The sequence below is a fragment of the Heterocephalus glaber genome, unplaced genomic scaffold (genome assembly GCF_053883595.1).
Source record: "Heterocephalus glaber isolate CG9 unplaced genomic scaffold, H.glaber_assembly_v1.0 deba00001429, whole genome shotgun sequence".
In the NCBI taxonomy this organism is placed as follows: Eukaryota; Metazoa; Chordata; class Mammalia; order Rodentia; family Bathyergidae; genus Heterocephalus; species Heterocephalus glaber.
The window spans coordinates 16705493-16723651 of record NW_028258294.1 but is presented as its reverse complement, the minus strand read 5'-3'; the positions used below and the strand labels follow the sequence as shown (position 1 = coordinate 16723651).

At 35.0% G+C, this 18159-nt stretch overlaps 1 long non-coding RNA gene across 1 annotated transcript; it reads right to left on the bottom strand.

The window, feature by feature from the left end:
• Positions 1 to 971: 971 nt before the first annotated feature.
• On the bottom strand, positions 972 to 9159 carry LOC106008293 (uncharacterized). The gene is made up of 4 exons (XR_001182715.2): positions 8605 to 9159; positions 5828 to 5978; positions 1819 to 3747; positions 972 to 1181 (listed from the first exon to the last, which is right to left on the bottom strand). It is a non-coding gene; the product is annotated as an uncharacterized LOC106008293 (long non-coding RNA).
• Between the last annotated feature and the right edge of the window lie 9000 nt (positions 9160 to 18159).

The window sequence follows — 18159 nt, the reverse complement described above, 5'->3', positions numbered from 1 at the left end:
AATTTTTTTAAATGGATAAAAGAATTAAATCACCATTAAGAGCAAAGTAGCAATCCCGCCAAGTAGTGCCCCCCCTGCCCCATCAGCTTGAAAAGATTCATAGCAATCAGGATAATAGTGCTTCAACAAAAAACTCACTTACACCATTAAATTGATACTATTTAAATGATACTGATTTTGTATTTTTCTTTATAATTAATTTTCTTCACTTGTTTGTTTTTATAATCATAAAATAGCTATAAGCATTAGTGTTATGTCCCCATATGGTTGAAAAAAACCAATTTAAATTGACTACAAAGCACATGAGAAATTTACTCCTTTATAGGAGAGCTGGACACTATGCTAGTCAGAGAGATACTGGACTGAGCCTAATGGTACTTTTTGCCTTTGCTTCTGATATGACTTCTGCCTGTGGAGGGATTGCCCTTCTGTAATCCCTTGCCAGCAGCACGGCTGTGTTTACTTAGCAAATATCTACTTCATCCTGTTGCTCCTTTTCTGAGACCAAACATCAACTTTCTACACAATGGTGTCCTATCCTAATTTCTTTCATAGCATTTGCTATTCACTCATATTGCTTATTTTATTGACTATCACTTCTAGCCAAAGGAAGACTATCTTGTCTTCTTGTCTTATCTGTAATTGTTCATCACATCATACCTGCTCAAAAAATATTTTCTGAAAGAATAAAAAGAGGTAAACTTGATTTGTTTTTTTATGACAGTGTAATCAATCTGCCATGTGTTGTTTCTAAGTGAAAAAATTAAAAGTATAAAATAATTGTACTATTCTTCTACATGTAACTTGATTCTAATATTGTAATTCAGAGGCCTCACTTGTCTTCCAAAGAATCTGCTGAAAAGTCTGTGTTTACCCTAATTTTCCAGAGATCTGTTTATTGAGGTCGAAGCTTAGAGAATTTTCAAATAATGCAAAAAGAACATTGTGATTACATTTTGGTTGATGTGTCATCAAAACTAAAAATAGAATGGAAAGACTGAAAATCTTTATTTGAATCTCCAGCCAAACTATGGTTAAACATTATGGATGAGCTGGAATTGTGGCTAACGTTCAACTTTCAACTTTCATTTAAGGAGGATAAATTCTGGCCGCACTGAAGTCTTCCTACTTCCCAGCAGATCATTTTTGCCATTCAATTTTGCTTAGCACCTTCTCTGGGGCTAGAAGAGAGAGTGAAGTTCATTTGTCTTTGAGAACAAGACGAAAACCTGAAGTACAACATTTAGCTTTATTTGTTGAGCTTTTTTTGACCTAGATATAGAAAGATGCCTATTTTGGAATATGGAAGACCAGGGTGCTGGACTAGTGTAAAGTTGAGTTAGAATTGGGTTTGGGAGAAAGTGGGAGATAGGAAATGGGTTCCATCCACTCTTTCTTTAATGCAAAAATATGACTGTACCAACATGCAAATGCCATTTGAGAAAATGGTTTAATGAAACAAAATCATGTTGGCAAAATGCAGGGGTTTTTTGTTTTTTTTGGTACCAGGGATGGAACTTGGGTCCTTATGCTTTCTCAGCAGGTGGCGAAACCACTGTGCTAAATCCCTGGCCCTCAGGTTTATTTTTTGTTAACTGCTTATACTTCATCATGAGAACACTATTCTCTTGATCCTAGAAGCCATAGAAACTTGTACACCTTAGTAGCTTTTGAGGATAGTTCTTGTATGGCTTTAAGGAAGCAGTTCTCCACTTGGAATAAACAGTCTAGGAAGGAGATTTCTCCTGCAACTCCTTCAGAAGTCCTTTTTTACTCTCCAGTAGCATCGAATTGTCTCCAAGCTCATGATTGTCTTACCTCTGGGCCTCTCTTCCTGGAATATCCCTTCTCATCCAAGGAAAAAACTCATTTTTAAAAGAAAATTTATGTAGACATTCACTCCTTCAGAAAGCTTTCCAGCTATTCAGTCTGTCCTTCAGGTTAGCATTATGTCTCCTCCAAGTGTCACAGAGGACTTAATATACATTCATTTGTTGGTCCAATTCCAATAGGGGAAAATCAGATAAATGTTAGACATGTGGAATCTTAAGCCTGTGGTACAGTGGAAAGAATACTTGATCAGAAATCCATACATGTGGTTTCAAATCCTCTGTCTCTATACAGCAAATAGAGATGTTTTCTCTTTTGTATGTTTTATAGATTGTCTACATTTCACTATTCTATTTAGAGATAGAGTATTCATCAGTTTGCCTGACCACTGTCACCCAATCTCAACACTGCATATGCTCAAATAATCATTATATTGAACTAAATTAAAAGTGCCATTCTTGTTACTGCTCAAATATGGCCTTCTGCTTTCATAGAACCTTGGTGCAAAAATCACAGGGCCTTTTTCCTTTAGCAAAGAGAAAAACATGCAGACTAAAAACAGATTTGTCCTATTTATTTTCTGATGTGTCAGAAAACTGTCCACCCATATGTCAGAGAGTAAGTGTTATTTAACATTGTTGTTTTGCTAACATTGTGCTTATAAAGGAACTGAACTCGGCTTCCAGACTGGACTTATCCCTGATACCCTTGCTCTACCTGTAAACTGTGTTCTACGTGGATCCCTATCCTGGGAATCTCATTTTTGAGACATATCTAAACAATCTGCATTCTGAACATCTTAAGTGCCTACGCACTAACCACAGCTGTTTGTTTATTTCCTGTTCCAACAGGGACAAATATAACCACTACTTTTTGCCTTTTAAGGTAACAATCCAATTTAATACTTGGTGGGGGAGGAGTGGTGGACAGGGGAGAAGCCATCTTAGTCACAGAAGAAACAAAAATACAAAATATCATAACATTTCTGTTCTTTGAATATTTCCTTTGAAGATGGCAGCAAAATTTATTGATGTTTTTGGAGATAACATCTTTCTATGTAGTCCAGGCTGGCCCTGAATTCTCAATCCTCATGCTTCAGCCTCCTGACTGCTGGAATTAGAGCAATGCATCATCAAATTCAACTTAAAAGACTGACTTTTATAGACAGCTTTCAAAACTATCATATATTATGGTTCGTTAGAGCTCAGTTTTTATTGTCTTTATATGTTATTACACAGAAATTCTTCAGAATAGTTCAGGATAGAAGCTCCCCCCTTATTTTGTTAATGAACTATAAGATTTTTAATTAAAGATTATGCCATGATTAGTCATATTTATCACCGACTCCACATGGTGCATTCCTGACAGCATTTCTCCGAGAAATTTCTATTCATTATATTTATCAGTAATTTTGTGGAGAGGGGTATTCTTTAAAGATCATATTTATCTCTTAAGTTTCTAAAGACCTTTGTATTTCACATCTTTCAATTGTAAGTGACAAAAAATCAACTTGACTATTTTGTGAGAATAAGGGCTTAATTGAACATTTCAGGAGCATAACTTTCAACATGGCATAATTTAGATCTTTTCTATGTCTATCATTTTTTAATGTCTATTTTCAATTCTATCCCTAACCCTCAGCTCAGGTTTTTGGTGATAACTGGCCTGAGAGTAAAATCTAAAGCTACTTACTTACAGCTTTATATATTTCCTAGTGCTTGCTGTTCTAGAAAATGAAAGACTCTATGTTCATATAACAAAGCTCAAAGAGGAACCAGGTGTCCATATCTGGGACCAGTCTCAGCAGAATGAGGCTTGGGGCATTTTGACTTGTCAATTTTGTGTCACTCGCTAAACCAGGAGACTGGTGGGCCTTTCAGAATTAATCTTTGTATCAGAAGTAGGAAGGTGCAGTTCCTGGAAAGAAAAGAGATTGCTGAAGATTAGACAGTAGTAGGTGTCCACTAGTGTTATCCCTTTTGCTGATATTCAGGTTGGAGAACACATTAACTACTTTAAAATTTTTCTTTATTCTCTATGGAAATGACATAGAGACATACAAATTTATCTCTCAAAGTAAGAGTAATTTCATGTACTTTATGACCTGGGAAAACTCTGGAGTATTTTTCAAGTATTTGAAAACAACCAAAAGAAAGTAATTTTCAATATAGTACACTATTATAAGAAAGAAACACCAATAGGTACAAAAAATCCTGTTGTAACTTTTTTACTTTTTAGATACAATATTCTTTTAAAAATTTCAAGTTTTACTGTTGGAATCACTGACGAATAAGTTGGAAAAATAAAACTACTAGAAATAAAGAAAAGCTCATACTTAATAAAGTAATATAGTACAACGTGATTTTTAAAATGCTATGGTATTGCTCTGATTTCCCTTAAATATTCTTCTACAGTGTCCGGGTAGGGTAAAAGAGAGAATTGGGCCAGAATTGCAGCAGAGAAAGAGTAAAACCATGTAAAGAAGGCTCCTCCTCCTCTCCCCTTCCCCCTCCCCTCCCCCTCCCCCTCCCCCTCCTCCTCCTCCTTTGTTAAAGGGTAGGTAGCTTCATGCAGGCTGGTGGCAAAGCCTGAGAGAACAAAGGCAGGAAATAATAGAGGTCAGCAAGTACCTGGACTGAAAGCTAAGTGTGGACATCTAACTTGTATTGTCTGTTCCTAAAAACAAGAAGGAACCCAGCAGAGTTCTTTAATTCCTAGAATCTCGAAAGCCCAATCATTAACAAATATTTAATTATTCAGGTTTAATACCTTCACTTTTATATAATTTCATGATTAGATATCACCTTGAGAAAGTAGAAAGTTAAAAATAAAATCTGAAAAAATTCATCAATGTGAATTTTGTAAATAAAATAACAAACAAGAACACCAGCATTAGCTGGGCACGGTGGACGATGCCTGTTATCTCAGCACTCAGGAGGCTGAAGCATGAAGAAAACTGCAAGTTTGAGGCCAGGCTGGGCTGCATAGTAGTTACAAGGCCAACCTGAACTACACAGAGAGACTCTCTCAAAAACAAAATGAAACAAAACAAATAAACAAAAACTAAACAAAACCAAAAAAGTGCCATTGCTAGATTGGACTAAAAATTACAATGCACAAAGTGGGCTGATAAAGTTAATTGTAAAGACAAAGGAGTTAGACTTCATGGAAAACTATATTAAAATAAACCAAAAGAAATGGTAAGCATAGAGTTTTAAGGAAACTAATTCATATCATGTAACTTGAGGTCTGACTGAAAAAAATGACCATAACTTAGAAATAGTCCATAAGCAATAAAAGCATCTTAACCACATAATTAAGAGGCTTCTCAAAAGATAGCTAAGTGCTTAAAATAGTCTTGTGGCTTTTTATTGGGAAGATGGGACAATGTTTTTGGTGTTACAGAAAATGGGTATGTGAGAATTTAAAAATGCTGACTGTGTTTAAAGTAAATAAACACTATTTTCAAAATTATGTAAGAAAGGGCTGGGATTGTAGCTCAGTGGTGCCATGCCTGCCTGGCAAGAGCAAGGCCCTGCGTTCAATCCCCAGGACTGGCAAAGAAATTATGTAGGAAAAATTCACTGACCTTGTACCAACTATACAGATTTGACAATGTCTATAATTTTATAGTCAAGAATGTATAGCAGATATAGATGTGCTGATTTAAATATTTTCAAAATATCTGTGAATATAACTTAACTTTAAATGAGCAGTAGACATTTTATACTAATCTTGGTTATTTTATCCTTTTGTTTATCAGTCTTTCCAAAATATTTATGAAATGTCTTATTGTTTAGTAGCTTATGATAATCTATGCAAACTCCTCTTGTGTAAATCATATTAGTATTTGTTTTTAAGTTCCAAAGGGAGAAATAACAACAGTGACAGGGTTTTAAAAAAGCTTTTCATTTCATTCTTACATTCTCACATGCACTCCATGATAGCCAGTTATTTGTTGCCTGTGTTAATCAGCTTCTGTAGTGTGATAACATACCTGAGAAAATCAGTGTAAAGTAGGAAAGATTTATATTGGCTCATAGTTTCAGAGGATGCAGCCCATGGTAATTTGGTCCCGTTACTTTGAGCCTGAGGTGAGGGCAAACATCAAGGTAGAAAGCATGTGGTGAAGCAAAGTTGATCACCTCCTAGAAGACAGGACACACAGAGAGATATAAAGAGCCAGAGAGGAAAGATTTGAGGACAAGGTATGGTCTCTAAGGTCATAAACTCATAATCCACTACCATCAGTTCAGCACTGTCTCCTCAGTTTCCATTACCTCCCAATAATAAGATCAAATTATCAATTGCTCAGTGGATTAATTCACTGGTGAAGTTAGAGCCTTCATGATCCAATCATCTTCCAAAAGCCCTACCTTTAAACATTGCTGAATTGACCAAGCTTTCCACACATGAGTCTTTGGGGAACATATCATATCCAAACCATACCATTGTCTAAAGCCACACTATTTAGTTGTGCTGCTACTAACAAATACTAAAGAAAGGTGTGCCTGAACAGAGCCTCTGGTGAAAACACTGGCAGAGAGATCTTGACAAATATGTTTACCTGTTACACAGTGTTTCATCTTTATAAACTTTCAACAGACTGATTTTCATAGATATAAAAAGATCTCTGACCTCTGCTTCTTTGTGTTCATTTGTACAAGTAATTGAGAACTAATTTAATAGATTCACACAATATTTCATCTGTTTGAAAATAAGGGAGCTTCCCTATTTTCCCAGGGATATGGGGAGAAGTTATTAAAAAAGAATATCGAGGAACTGTTCTGTTTTTCAACAAACATGCCATCTCTATTCATTTCATAGTGCGACATAGAGTTAAGTAAGATTTAATTTTATAAAATTGGAAAATCTTTCAAGTGTATAGTTCATAAGTGAGCATGCTGACATTGGTTTCCAACATAGGTGGAAATTTAAGGAAAAACTCAGTAATTCTGATTCCTTTAGCAGTACAAGCAGTTATTTGAAGAACAAAGCCCTGATAGTTTTTGCAAGAAAACTCAGGCATGTTGATATCAATGAGATCTTACAACAGTTACAGACTTGTTTCTTTATTGCCTTGTTTGGCAGGTAAGTCTTGCCTCAATTATGACTCTGTAGTCTTTATACCAGATTGACATAAAGACTGGGATCAAGGAAAAGAATGCTTTGTTTATAGTTTTGTGTGCTCTATATCTCATTGCACTCCATTTCACTATCCATAAAAACATTTCAACTTTAATGGCAGTTAACCAATTTCAAACCTGTTTCGGGGTTCAGACTAAAGGGGTGATACACATTTCTTAAAATCACTTTTATAGGCTGTGCCATATGGCAGCTTTTAATTTTAACAATTTTCATGAGGGTTTAAATGTAATAATGCATTTCATGTAATAATAACACTTAATTATTATTATCTACTGTTTATCCAGTGATCTCATGGTAGGTTATAAACACTAATTAATTGAGATCTACAAAACCCTGAGAAGTTCCAAGTACAATGGCCATGTGACATTTACCAACTTATTTTTCTAAATGTTACTTTGAAGTCATTGAATACTTAATTAGTGATTATAACTCCAGTTGCTATTTGAGAAACTTGAACTAGAATAATTTTCATCTTTTTTTCCATGCTTTTCAAATACAGTTTTTATTCATGATTTCTGAAAAGAACCAGAGAGTGATTTAACTAGTTAATTTTGACCAAGGGTTGGGACTACATTCTTAGGAATATTCAGATGAATGAGAAAACTCTGTTGATATTTTCAATCTGTTGGATATTTTAATAGGGGAGCACCTTGTTAACTGCTATAATATATAGAAAAATAAACTGTGACCGAGGTGTGCACTGATTTCACAAAGATTTTATCATGAGCCTAGCTCATCCTTTTCACACTTCTTCTGGTACCCTTTTGACATTCTACTTTCAATTCGAAGTATGAACTCTGTAGTAATGGGAAAGAGCTGTGCTATAACGGGAGAGAACTTGTAATACATTAGTAATCCAGACGTCTAGGCTCTCCTAGGTACATGATTTAGGAATTTATTTCACCATTTTAAGTTTTCTATAGAAAATGCAGACAAAATAATATATACTCTATTATTCCTCAACATTGTGGCCATTACAAAGTGAAAAAATATTTAGGGTCTCTGCTTGGTTCACATCCACTCAACAAATACCTAATGCCTATTATGTGTCAGTCTCTGTTCACAAGGCTTGAAATATAAATAAATAAACACATGTAAGAAATATAAATAAACAAACATAAATAAACACAGGTAAGAAAGAAAAACAGAGAATAAATAATTACTATTTTCATGAAGGTTATTATCAAATGAGCAGGGTGCTTTGGCTTGAATGTCCCCTCTAAAACTCATGTTGAAATGTGACTGCCATAGTGACAATATTAAGAGGTGGGATTAATACTTTTATAAAAGGATGAGTTTAGACATTTTCTATCTCTTTGCTGTCTGACTTCTGCCATGTGGGAATGAGGCATTCAAGGCACTATATTGAAGTCAGAATCATTTGACCTATAGGTGTTTTGATGTCAGACTTCCCAGCTTTGAGAATTTTGAGCCAACAAATTTCTGTTTATTGCATTACCCAATCTGTGGCATTCTTTGATAGCAACCTAAGTGGACTAAGACATAAGAATCCTAGCTCAATACATTTTCTACCACTTCTACGTGATCTTAGGAAAACTATCTGACCTTACTATAATCAGTTTTTTAAGCACTGCAATGAAGAGTGGGAAAAATAGTAATACTTACATGTCAACATTATTTTGAGAATTTTTGCCTTTCCCATCACAAAGAGATCGATCAGTTTGCGATTCTAGTAATATTTAGTGAATTCCAATCGATTTATAGTCACTGTGTTGCTTTTCTCTTTGCTGAGACAAAATACCCAACACCGAAAGTTAAAGGGGGAAAGGTTTATTTAGCTCACAGTTTGTAGAGGTTTCAGTTCATAATCAGCTGATTCCAAGGCAGGGTGGCTTGGCATAGGGGCTTCACAGAGGAGAAACAGTTCATGGAGCCCTCAGGGTAGCAAAAGCAACAAGGGAACCTTAGGGAATAAAGGCAACAACTTTCTGCCCTTTTTATCTTATCTAGACTACAAGGATTAGGGTGGTGCCAAACCAATCAGTGCACTGGTTTAGTAATCACATGCCCTTAACCCCAGTGTCATACACTCTAGATTCAGCCACCTCTGAAAAAGCCACCCATGACCACAGGAGGCTTTATAGCGAAATCTAGACCCAAACCATAACATTCTGCCCCTGGCCCCTCAAAGATTCATATGCATTCCTTTACACAAAAGGCATTTAGTCCATCTCTAAGAGTTGCCAAAGTCCTAACAGTTTCAGCATTGCTGAAAAGTCCAAGTCCAAAGTCTACTCTGAGATTTAAGACAAATTCTTAGCTGCAATCCTCTGTATAAATGAAAAGAAAGTTAAATACTTTCAACATTCAGTGGGACAAGATACACATTTCCATTCCAAAGGTTACAAACGGGGATAGCAAGGAATGGGAAAAAAGCAAGAACAAAATCCAGTAGGGCAGACATTAAATCCCACAGTCATTAAATCCACTTCCAGCATCCCCAGCAATCTGTGGCAAGGTGTGAACTCCAAAGGGCTTGGATGGCTCTGCCCCTACTGCAATTCTGGTGGTTGTAGCTTCCATGGCTTCTCCCTTTGGTCGGCTCTGCACTCTCCTTGTAGTTTTCCTCAGATGATCCATGTTCCTGGCTTTTCCAAACTTCTTGGGTCTCCACCACACTTTTGGCTTCACTTCTACAACTTCACACACTGATCTTTCTGGGGTAGCATACTGCCTGACCTCCCAGGCCGTCCTGTGAAATCTGGCTGGAATCTTCAATGATCCCCAACTCTTGCATTCTTCATGACTGTAAAGCCAGCACCTGGTGGATGATTCCAAGATCTGCTGCCAGCTTGAGCAGTAGCCAGGTCCCCTTGAATCATGGCTGCAGAAGCCTGGAAAGCCTGGATAGCTGAGCACAATAAAATGAACCTTAAGGAAACATTTCTGTAAGTGGTCATCTGGAGCAAGTGTCCCAGGGACTCTTTCTTTAAGGAAAGCTTTACAGTTTTGCAACCTTTAGTCTATCAAGTGTGGGGTCTTGATAATTCCTGAGATGCCTTCAAGTCATCTTTCTGATTATCCTAATGCAAAGTACTTGGCTTTCTTTTAGTGCTAATCTTTTCAGCCACAATGCTCTCCTTTGTCCCAACTTTGTAGGTGCTTCCTTTCTGATGAGACTACAGACTTCTCATGTCTGCTCTTTGCTCTTGATTCTCACCTTAGACCTGGCTAAAAGCAGTCAACAATATCCATGCCACAGTCTGAACACTGGGTTGCTTTGAAATTTTCTCCACCAGATTAATTAGTCCACTGCCCTTATCTCAGTCTTCTGAAGAGACTCAGGACACGGGAAAAATGAAGAAAAATTTTCTACTGGAGCATAACAAATATGGCCTCTATTCCACCTGCCAATAGAATCTTTGTTCCCCATTGAAATTCTCTGATCCTGGTTTTTAGGGTTTATATTCCTCTCAGGATTCTGGTCTCCTGAGCTCTGACCAGAATTTCCCATCAAGTTTGGTTTACAGTGTTCTAGGTCTTTTCTAGCTAGCATTTTCAAACCTTTCCAAACTCCTCCTGCAATTCAGTTCCAAAGGCTTCTATCCTACATGGTCAGGTACAGTCACAGTAACAACCCCACTTCTCTGGTACTAAAGTCTGTATTAGTGATTTTCTCAATATCCAACATACACAAATCAAAGAGGAGAGGTTTATTTGACTCACAATTTCCAGTGGCTTCAGTCCAAAGTTGGTCTGCTATGAGGCAGGAATGCATGGTGCAAGGACATGACAGAAGAAAGCTACTTAGCCCACAGAAGCTAGAAAGCAGAAAAGGGAAAATCCAAGGATAAGAATACACCCTTCCAGGTTATACTTCTACTGACCACCTCTAACCAAGGCCTACCTCCTAACAGCGCAATTAGCTATGAAATTCATCAATAAATGAATCCTCTGATGAGTATCACACCCCCAAGATCCAAACATAGGAGACTCTTGAGGGACATATCAGATCTAAACCATAACACCATATGTATTCTGTCTTTTAGCCTCTTATCAGAAATATGATATGGAAATATTTTATCCCATAGTTTAGGTTGACCTTTTACTCCTTGATTATTTCCTTTGATATGCAGAAGCTTTTAAGTTTGGTCTCATGTGTCTATTTTAGCTTATTTTTTCTTTTTTATCTGTGCTTCTGGTATAGCTAAGAAAGCACAGCCAAATCTCATATCCTGAAGCTTTTCTTTATATAGTTCTTTCTTCTAGGAGTTTTGCAATTTCAGCTCTTAATCCATTTTAGTTGCTTTTTTTTGGTACGGGGAATTGAACTCGGGACCTTGCGCTTGTGAGGCAGGCAGCAGAACCACTGAGCTAAATCCCTGGGACCTTAGTTGCTTTTTATACTTGGTGCACAATAATGATTTAATTTCATTTATATATATATATGTGGAGATCTAGTTTTCCCAACATTACTTGTTAAATAGATTGCACTTTCTTCCTATGTAGTCTTGACATCTTTGTAAAAAATTAGTTAACCAGATGCCCAGGGTTACTTCTGACCTTTCTTTTCTTTTCCATTCATCTATATATATGTCATGCTAGTACAACATTATCATTTTTATTGTTGCTTTATTGTACACCTAAAAAACAGAAAATGTGTGCCTTCTCATTTTGTTATTTTTCAAGAATATTTTGACTGTAAAAACAGATTGCATTTTTTATAATGGATTCTCTTTTAGTTAGGGTTTTTCTGACATTTCCTGATACGATTAGATTTTGGTTTTACACTTTCAGGAGGAAAGCCACAGAAGTAATATTGGGCTCTTCTCAGTTCGTCATGCACTCTCAATTAGTTCATTTTTGATGAGATTAGCTTTGGTTAAGTGATATCTTAGAGTTTTAGGAGTCATCATTTGACAATTTGTTTCTTTTTCCCTCCTTATCCAATCTATGACTTGTTCTTCTAGATTTCATCATCTAAATATTTCTCAAATCCATCTCCTTTTCCTCTGTGTCTTTGATCCAATCACACTAACTTTATTTTCTCAAACATGATATTTTTGTTGCTGTTGTTAGGAATACAATCACTATCTTAATTTTCTGACTCCTGGTTTTTCAGTTCAAACATTATCTCCTCCAGGAAGCCTCCCTGACTTTTACGGACAGCTCAAGTCCCTGTTTTTATACTCTTGGAGCACTGTGTGATTTTTATTCTTAAGATTTACTTCTGTGGTAAATTTATATATATATATATTTTTTTTTTATATTAATATTTACCTCCTCAATAAATGGCAAACTGTATGGCAGCAGAAACTATTCCCTGCTTTTGTGCCAGAACAAGGTGTTTGGCTTATAACATTGATAAATGATAGTCGAATAGTAACAGCAAAGGTTCCGAATGCTTACTATTTTCCAGCAACTCTGCCAAATTCTTGTCATCTATGTATTATGTCAGCAAAAGCACATGTGAATGAAATACTGTTCATGAAAACATTTGTTTTGGGCCGGGGATTTAGCTCAGTGGTTCCGCTGCCTGCCTTGCAAGCGAAGAGTCTCAAGTTCGATCCCCGGTACCAAAAAAAAAAAAAAAAAAAAAAAAAATTTGTTTTAATTTTCATTGAATTTTCCATTTGTACAAACATTTGTAAATTATTTAAGGGTGTATCTGCATTAGGTAACTTACTACCTACAATACTGTGAACTACAATAAGGAATCTACAATAAAAATAGACATAATTTCACAAAGCAGACTTTATAAATACTGGCCAGTGTCTTTTAAAAATAACTTTTGTACAGTTGAGACATGTACTTTCTTTCTGCATTTGTAAACTTACAAAACTCAAACTGCATGGAAAATTCTTTTAAAATTACTAACAGAGTACACAAGCAGTGAGGATTATATAAATTCACAATGGACATAGATCAGGCTCTGTAATTTTTAATGAATGAAGTTAGAGGAAGACAATTATTGCTAAGATAATGACACTATGGTTCATATACCATTATTGTCTTTCAAAAATTACCTATCAGCATCAATTAGCTAAACCCTCTTTGGAGGTCTTTGACTTCTGTCATCAAGGGCAAACATCATCTGATTTTAGCTTTTTTTTATCTGCTAAAGGTCAACAGTAGAACTTTTGCTTTGGATCAGCTTTAAAAGAGTGAAAAGTCTAGATTGACCTTATCTATTCTTTTTTTTTTTTTTTTTCTGGTGCTGGAGAACAAACTCAGGGCCTTGAACATTCTAGACAAGTGGCCTTCTATTAAAGTATATCCCCTATTTTATTTGTTCTTTAATTATATATTATATACATGTAATTTTAAAGATAGAATCTTTGTTGCTTTAGAAATTGTTTGCTGTAGTTGTCATTAACTTGCAATTTAATTAATGCTATGTTTTTCATGGGTGAGAAAGTAAAGAGTTAATTCTTTAGTACATGTTTTACTATGAAGATTAATAGAAAAAAACTTGCATGAAGAGATTAGTCTGGCCACTGACATATTAGAAAGCTGCCTGAATTTTCATTGTCTCAAAGTAAGGATTATTTGGAATCTTATTTAACCTCTTATCCTCTTAGAGAGACTAGACTTTGGCAATATCAAGTCACAGCCCTAGGTTCGGGGCACCAAAGTTCCCTTTAGGATGTGTGTATAAACTAACTTATGACACCAGGGTAAATATTCTTTTATTTATGAGCCGTACTGAGTAAAATTTTATGATCAGCCTAAGCATGAAGGAGAATGCTGAAGTACAGCCAGTTGGTTCAAAATAGAAGTGATGATGTAGCTCAGTTTCTGAGAATGGGAAAATATCTAAGCTTCTTTAAGGTAGACAAAAGAAAAGATTTGTTTTAAAAGAAGCATTATATGCTATATATTTGAACTACAGAGTTAAGAGAACTTTGGAGGATAGATTTTTTTTTTATCATAAAAGTAGTCATAAATATAGAGAACATAGAAAAACAAAATATAACTACATAGACGTCTTATATCTTCCCAATTTCTTTACATGCATTTTTTTAAAAAAAACTAAAAATGGGGTCCAACTGTACATAGTATATACTAAATTGCTTTTGTTACTGAACATTATATCATGACATCTCTTTGCACATTTTTAATATTTATCTGTAGATTTGTTTTAAAAAGTAATTATTTTAAAAGCACCATAGCCCATTTATCTATTAGTTAGGTTTTACATTAAATTTTGAAAAAAGGATAACTGATCTGATTTAGAAAATAGACTGTATCTCTCAAGAGTGCAACCTTGTAGCTCTGAGTCACTGATACAAGCTCCTACAGCACATTCCCCTGTAGATGTCAGCAGCTGCAGACAATTCCACAATGTGATCACATTGCAATTTATCTAACATGCCCACCACTGTTGAGCACCATATTGCTCCCCGTATTTCCTCATCAAGAACAGTCTTGTGAACAACACCTTTGCAGGCCAATTTATGAGCATATCAGTGATTGTTTCTTTGAGGTAATTAATTGAAAATGGAATTCTTAGGTGAAAAGTTATATGTTTTAAAAAGCATTTTAATATGGATTGCCAAATTATCTCCCAGAAAGAATTTAGAAAATCAATATAGTGTCTATTTCAGGAAAAAGTTTGGAGAGTTCAATTTGGTTAGAACATTGTCAAAACTTCATTGAAGATATAAAAAGGACAAAAGTACTGATAATATGGTGTACCATATTATGTGTGTACCATATCAAGGTGTACCATATTATAGTGTACCATAGGCAAACGTTGAAAACACTACACTTAGTGCATGACATTGGTCACAGAAGACTCTATGTGATATACTTTCATTTATATGAATTTTCCAAAATAGGCAAGTTAATAGACAGAAAACTGCCTAATGATTGCTAGGTCCTGGGTCAAGGGGAATGGGGAATGAGGAGTAACTGACAGTAGACATGGAGTTTCTTTTGAGGGCAGTAAAAATGTACCAACGTTGAGATAAGGGGATTGTTACACAATCTCTGAATATACTAATGCCACTGAAGTTTTTTCTTTAAAAGGGAAATTTAAAACTCTTGTAAATTATTCTTATTGGGAAACCAGCAATGGAAGGGAAAACATGATAGCTCTAGTAATTTCCCCTTAGTTAATAGTGATGTTGCACTGTTCTTTTTCCATATGTAGTGGTTATTCATATTTCCTTAGTGAATTAAGTATATCTCTCTTTTCCCACTTCGAGGATTCGTTTTTGTAATGATTTGTATTTTTCCCTATCAAATAGGATAATACCTACTTTTCAGTGTACGCCTTTCTAAATAGAAAGGAAAAAAATCTTTAAAATGTACTTATGGTCATTTTAATTTAATATTCTAGACACTATAACAGCTATTTCATATCAATGAGAGGCTAGATCAGAGTCTTAATACCTACATTTAATTTGATAATACCAGTAATTCTGATAATTCTCTGGGAGAAGAAAAGTAGGAGATATTGATTCCAGCTAAATGAGTTTCAATGTTATAGGTAGTTTCAGTTTGCAGCTGCAGGAATTTGCTCAACCTCTAAATAAGATGTTAAATGTAGCTCTGGAAGGAATTCAACCTGGAAAGTGCCCTGCAACATATAATAATTTATGCATATTTTAGAAACAAAATACAGGAAACAACTGGTGGGATTGAAAAGAAAATGGTTATGTGATGATGCAGTAACGCTTAGCTCAACATATTAGTGAAATTTATTTAATGACTAAAATTTATGATTTTTCTTATTGCTGAGATAAATATTCATTAGGTAGAGAGAAAAATGAAAAAAACAACATCCTCTCAAAAATACCATTCAATGCACAGAAATCTAAATTTTATTCTATTTTTGTTGATTCTAAAACTTCTTTGATTGTGAGGAACACTTCTATTGTTGGAGGAGAAAAATCAACACCATCACATTAAATGTATCAATTTAAAAAATTAATCGCAATTTTTGAAATGCTAAACCATAAAAGGCACATCTTAGTATCATGACTATGTGGTGATTCCATACTTTTTATTTTTATTTTTTGGTACCAGGGATAGAACTCAGCACCTTGCGCTTGCGAGGCAGCAGGCAAAACCACTGAGCTAAATCTCCGGCCCCCATACTTTTTAATATGAAGGGAATTGTGAGCATCCAACTTCTAGGACACATTGGCTCCCTGAGGGAACTTCAAATCCTTTCTTCTTGTTGTGTATAAAACTCTGTTTGCAATAATGGAACGCAGAAAGTGGCTCATCACAAGCAAACATTGGTTTGACTAAGGACAGAGCAGAACTATAAAGATCAGATTATAATCTGTGTTGTGTTATTTATTGTGAACTTCATTATCTGGCCAAATCAATGCCTCTGAGTTCAATCCAAGAGCTAATTAAACCAAAGTTACTACTTGCAAGTAACAGTAAAGATCTTCTAGAAGTAAAGTTGAATTTATCCATTTTTTTCTGCCTGTAAAGAATTCAATAAAGTCATTTGTTTTTCTTGTTTGGTAAATTGGGAAAGATTGACAGTCCTTCATTTTTGTTCATTTTGACAGAGAAAAGTACTGGTCTTTTAATACCATTATTAAAATTAGAGGTCTAATGTTCTACATGAGAACTTTAATTAAAACACTGTATTTTATACTGGAAATTTTCTTTTTTCCTCTTTTATTATTAGCCCCTATTAATTTTTTAAAATATTGACTATCAATGCATATATTTAGATCATACTCATCCCCAGACCTTTGAAATTTTCTGACAGTAGATTTTATGCCCTTATCAGTATTATTTTATGCCCTTATTTTCTGCCCTGACAGTAGATTTTATGTCCTTAAAGGGTTAACTGTGAGAGACAATGGGTATGTTAATTTGCTTAACTATAGTAACCATATCACATGTTTAAGAATAACAAAACATTATGTTTTACATCTTAAATATACACAATAAAATAATAACGTTGAATAAAGCAGAGAGGAAAGTTTGGTACTAAAGCAAGAGGACACAAGAGGAGGTAAGACAGGAAGTGAAAGAAATCAAGAGCAAATGCTCTGGTGAGGAAATGTAGGGGACAATATGTAGACTTTTGGGTCAGGGGCAGTTCAACAATCTCTGCTTCAGATGAGAGCAGAGGCAGCCCTTTCAGTGGGAAAATTGATGATGCATCACAGCATAAACAAACAAGCTTCTTAAGGAATGGGTCACATGTCAGAGTGCTGAAAAACAAGAGCAGGCAGGCTCTGAAGAAAGCATAGTGATGAAGGGAGCATACTTCCTGGAAAGCAGTCAGGATTGTATAGAAAGCTTGTAAGTAAACACATTTTTCAGTCTCAGCTAAAAACGTGTTTACTTAACACCTCTCGTCTAAGGACCTAAGAATGTTTTATAGACATTTACATTCTTAGCTTGCTTGTATTCCAATAGACAGGAATAAAATTGAAATGTTTTTGATCGGTTTCTTGTCTTATAGTGTGTATACATTTACTTCTCTCAAGAGAGAGAAAATAGGGACTTAAAGGTTATGTTAACAGTAGACAACAGTTAAGGCAATAAAATTTTAGATTCTTCCTAATTCTGAGTTGCCTAAAAGGATAGGTCAGAAACAGGGTAGGTAACATCTAAAATGGAACAAAACATGTATGTTGGGGATTTTATCAGGTTATACGGAAGGCTGATGAGATTGTAACTGTACTGCACTTTTCATTTCTTAGAATCAGTACACAGTATTCATGCGTAATTACCATGTAGTTTTGTTTTTTACAGAACTAAAATGAATATAGAAGAAATTGAGGCAGGGTTTCCCATGGCCAAATTTGATTGCTTCTTTCTGGAAACAATTTTATCCAAGCTTTCTTGCATTTATAACTGCTTGTTTGCTTTTTAAAAAGCCCTTATTTTTCAAAAGCAACTTTTCTCACAGTTATTATAGCAGTTTTGACAAATTTCTTAAAAATTGGGGTTTGACTATAAAAGATAAAAAAATTAACAACATTTGAATCTGGAAAGATATACACAAAGGTTTTTTTGCTTGGATATAATTTTAAACTCTCTATAATATATACATACATATATATTTATTTAGAATTGTAAATACTTCAAAGAAGAAAAATTGAGATTGTCGGGCAGAAAATGCCATGATGGAAGAATATATCCACATTTTTTCATTAACGAAGTATCTTTCCTATGAGCCTAATCTCATAACTGGAGAAACTTCCCAAGTAAAAACACATTCTTGTGCTATCAGGA